We start from the raw sequence: 4906 nt of genomic DNA, 5'->3' as shown, positions 1-4906 counted from the left end.
ATCTCGTTTCAAATCTCCCAGGCGGATTCTCCAATAGAAATGGAGGAATGGGCTGTCACTCAGCAGCTGGGGGGCGGGTTCGAAGGCTTCAGAACCAATCAATGATAGATGCAAGGCCAGGAAGGCGGGACCTTTCTCGGCTGCATCAACACTGTGGGCCGCTGCATTGAGAAAACGTTTTATATTTTTAATAGGAAAGGGATGATTTTCGTGAATCGATGAACCATTTTCCCGGTTTTTATTGGCTAGTCACTGCAGAACAGACGCGATACTCATAACTAATTAAACCACAATTAATCAGCCAGACCTCAAGAGGTCTTCGGGTGAAAGATGGAAAGAGAGGTCGATGTTTGACATAAGAACACAAGAAAGTTTCCAAACGAGAGGAGGTCCCATTCAGCCCATCTTGCTCGTTTGGTTGTTAGTAGCTTATTGATCCCAGAATCTCATCAAGCAGCTTCTTGAAGGATCCCAGGGTGTCAGCTTCAACAACATTACTGGGGAGTTGGTTCCAGACCCTCACGATTCTCTGTGTGAAAAAAGTGCCTCCTATTTTCTGTTCTGAATGCCCCTTTATCTAATTTGTGACCCCTGGTCCTTGTTTCTTTTTTCAGGTCCCCTGGGTCGACATTGTCTATACCTTTTAGGATTTTGAATGCTTGAATCAGATCATCGCGTAGTCGTCTTTGTTCAAGACTGAACAGATTCAATTCTTTTAGCCTGTCTGCATACGACATGCCTTTTAAACCCGGGATAATTCTGGTCGCTCTTCTTTGCACTCTTTCTAGAGCAGCAATATCCTTTTTTGTAACGAGGTGACCAGAACTGAACACAATATTCTAGGTGAGGTCTTACTAACACATTGTAAAGTTTTAACATGACTTCCCTTGATTTTAAATTCAGCACTTTTCACAATATATCATTAGACTGTCTTGTGAAAAGCACGTGGCGTGTGTGTGTGTGTGTGTGTGTGTTTGTGTTTGTGTGTGTGTGTGTGTGTGTGTGTGTGTGTGTGTGTGTGTGTGTTTTTTCTTTTTTGAGACTTGCTAGTTTTTGCAGAGGAAGACGGTCCCGTGACGTCAGGGATGTCGTTCGGAGACGGTCCCGTGACGTCAGGGATGTCATGAATCGAGGAGATACCCGCGCTGCTTCAGCAGAATGCGTGTTTTTTTGCCGCGCTCGCTCGCTCGCCCCAGCACGGGGTATTGAATTAATTAGCAGGTTAGCATCGCCGCTTTCAGTCATGAGATTATATATATATATATATTTATGCATTATAAAATATTATATATATACACTGTATCTCTCCCTCTCTCTCTCTATATATGTACTGCATATCTATCTATCTGTCTATCTATCTATCAAGCTCAATTCAATATGTTAACAAGGGAACATTATTCAGCAGCTTTCATTGGACTCTATGAAGCTGAGGGAGTTCATTCTATATAGAGGGGGTGGAATTCAATATGTTAACAAGGGAACATTATTCAGCAGCTTTCATTGGACTCTATGAAGCTGAGGGAGTTCATTCTATATAGAGGGGGTGGAATTCAATATGTTAACAAGGGAACATTATTCAGCAGCTTTCATTGGACTCTATGAAGCTGAGGGAGTTCATTCTATATAGAGGGGGTGGAATTCAATATGTTAACAAGGGAACATTATTCAGCAGCTTTCATTGGACTCTATGAAGCTGAATCAGTTCATTCTATATAGAGGGTGATGCTGCTAAACTTTTGTCCACAGCTGTACATGATGTATCGTAATAGAGGTCTGTATCGCTTGTGATACGAGACCACAGCATAAAGAACTACAGCTCCCAGCATGCCTCACCATGGCCGTGGGTGCAGAGGCATGCTGGGAACCGTAGTCCTAGCCAGCATGTTAATTCTACAGGAGACGCTAAACTTTTGCCCATCTATCTATCTATCTATAGTTTGTGTCCCCAGAGCTGAAATAAGCGTTGGGAATCGATATGCAAATCTTTTAAAATTAACCAAATCAGAAAATAAACATTTATTATATAATAGCGATTAGTTCCTACATTTCTCGTATTTAACACATTGGTGCCTAGCGAGATTCTCTTATGATTTTCAGGATTTCACTGTGAAATTAAACATTAAAAAAAGTACTTATTTTATTTATTTATTTATTTATTTATTTATTTAAATTCTACAATCTAATAAAATTAGTTCCATCATTTTTTTTTTTATATTTTTCTTAACCCGAAACATTTTGTAAATTTTTTTTAAAAGAAAACTTTTTTTTTGTTATTTAAAAATTATATATATATATATATATATATATATATATATATATATATATATATATATATATATACATACACACACATTTTAATAATAATATATTTTTAAAGGGCAACCAGGTTTTATAAGCAAGCCAATGCCGCCATCTACAGGACGATACACGCACTGCAGTTACGGAAAAAGCCGAAGTTTGCTCTCCGGAAAGTCCCGAACGCCCCCCCCCCCCCCACTCTCTCCCATTGCTCTCCCTCCCCCCCCCCCCCCCCCCCCGAGGAGTAGAAACAACAAGCGGCCATTTTGTTTGTGCGGAGAGACACCGAGAGAAGCTTTCGAGAGAAAAAACCGAGGCGAGCAGCGAGCGAGCGAGCGAGCGAGTCAGGCACCGAGCGAACACAGATTCGCCGCCGCCGTCCCGACACTCCCGAGCGGACCGCGGAGAAGGAGCGTCCCGCCGCATCTCGACTGGAGCAACACCGGCCGAAGCCGAACAAGAGGAATAAAAAATCAATTTTTTTTTTTTTTTTTTTTTTTTTAAAAAAGGATTTTTTTTTTTTTTTTTTACCGACCCAAAAATAGGGGAGGCAGAAGAAAGCGATATATTTATATATTTATATATATATCGTTATTGCCTGAGTGAGGAGAGAGAGAGCGAGGAAACAAAACAACGATTTTTAAAATAATTTATGAGATATATATCCAACGATACGAAAGAGAAAGGGAGAGAGAGAAAACGCGAATGGAGAAAAGAGGAATCGACGATTAGAAAAAGAGAGAGAGAGGGGGAAAAAAAGCGGACGGATGAAATATTGATGATAATAATACTACTAATAACGACAAAGACTTGGGAGATTTAAAATTAAATTAAAAAACCCCGCAAGGAACCGAGAAGGGGAAGATTTCTGCGAACCAAAAAAAAAAAAACACATTTTTTTTTTTCTTAAACACAACGCAGATTTTTTTTTTGCCTAATATTTAAAAAAATACATACAGAATATCACCGCGAGCGAGCGAGCGAACAGCGCGACCTACCCCTTTTTTTTCACGATATTTTCTACCGCCACGACCTAACGTTCTTTTTATTGCTCGACCGAAACCGGAGATTGATCGACACACACCGTCTCTCGCATATCGTACGAACTGGGATTTGACAACATCAAACGCGGGTCGTTTTATTTTCCTGCAGATTCGTGTCCCTCACCACCACTGAAGATAAACAGAGAATTTGCAACACATTTTTTAAGTGGCGTGTGTGTACTTAAAAATAAATAGAACGACAAGACTCCACGGCACAGTGCTATTATTATTATTATTATAATTATTATTATTATTATTATTTTGTTTTATAAATTGCCAGGATATTATAGAGCATTAATATCGACCAATTAATCAAGCAAGCCACGATTTAAATTGCCATTATTTTCTTGGGAGAGGATACAGAGAGACAAACGCCAACTACACTGGTGGCAGTAGTTTCCTATTTTTCAAACACAACGAGAGAAACAAGGGGGAGTGATTTATTTATATAGAGACCTATTTTATTTTCACGCTGCCCTGCCAGACACACAGGGACAGAAACTAAGTAAGCAAACGTCCGGATAGCTGGTTAATATTTTTTTTGACGAATCAAAGCGCAGTTTTAAATATAGCCCCTGTACAGATAGCTAGAAAAAGGAAAACTTAGTTTTTTCCTGTCGTGTGTTTTTTTTTTTTTGTGTGTGTCTCAACGGATTACCCCTTCATGGTCTACGAACTGGTGGCGATTAGTCACGATTAATCGTTTTTATAAATAATAATTCGATAACGTGTTGTCATTTTTTTGGGGATCACAAGTAAGCTTGTTTAATAACGACACTTCTCAGCCGCCTTAAAAGCTGAAATAATAACCGGCGATTGATATTATCGATTAATCGTTTGCTAATATACAGAGAATCTTGCCTCAAGATCGACTTTTTTATTATTTTTTTAACCTTTTGGTCAAGTTGATCGGGCAAAATCGTCACAGAACCGATTTGGTTACAAAAAAATAGATTTGGTGGGCTTGTAATTTAGCAGGTGGAGTTTTTTTTTAAAAAACAAACTAAATTATTCGAGTCTGGGAAACTATGAATTAAGACGCGTGGGGGGGGTGGGTGGGGTGACGTATATAATCGACCTCACTATTACGAACAAACCCGACTTGTGTTGAAAATCGCACAGTAAAAGCGACTGCAGACAGTGTGTAACTTTTTTCCTATCACTGTAATTATTATTATTAATATTAATATTATTATTATTAGGGGTGTCCGTTTATTATTGCCCGGGTGAGATGTTTTTAATCGCGATTAGGACCAGTCGTGGCAATACTAGGATGCCTCAATTAGCCACCGCGTTGTGGCATTTTTTAATCCGTTTGTGAAGCAGCAAATTTGGAGGGGTGTGCGTTTGATTTATTTAGTCCTGTGGAGGAGGAGGAGGTGGTGGAGGAGGAGGTAGAATATTTGGTTCTCCTTTTTTTTTTTTGTGTGAGTTTGACGTTGCAATATTATTACCCAGCAAGTAATGCTGGATAATAATGAAAATAAGGATCCGGTAATGATGGAGGATCAACCATTGGACATTATTACAGCCATATGAGTTAGTTTAGCGACTACAAGGCCTCT

General features: G+C 39.3%; 1 protein-coding gene across 7 annotated transcripts in view; it reads left to right on the top strand.

Annotated features, from left to right (window-relative positions):
• The first annotated feature begins 4394 nt into the window (after positions 1 to 4394).
• The window catches only part of LOC117432515 (histone acetyltransferase p300), a 68095-nt gene continuing 67583 nt past the window's right edge, over positions 4395 to 4906 (top strand). For all 7 annotated transcript variants that reach the window (XM_059019062.1, XM_059019063.1, XM_059019057.1 and 4 more), the window contains exon 1: positions 4395 to 4906. This exon is cut by the window's right edge and continues 312 nt beyond it. The gene's annotated coding sequence lies outside the window, so the exon portion shown is untranslated.

The sequence above is a fragment of the Acipenser ruthenus genome, unplaced genomic scaffold, assembly GCF_902713425.1.
Source record: "Acipenser ruthenus unplaced genomic scaffold, fAciRut3.2 maternal haplotype, whole genome shotgun sequence".
NCBI lineage: Eukaryota > Metazoa > Chordata > Actinopteri > Acipenseriformes > Acipenseridae > Acipenser > Acipenser ruthenus.
The sequence above is the reverse complement of the archived record's forward strand: the minus strand, read 5'-3'. Positions and strand labels throughout refer to the sequence as shown.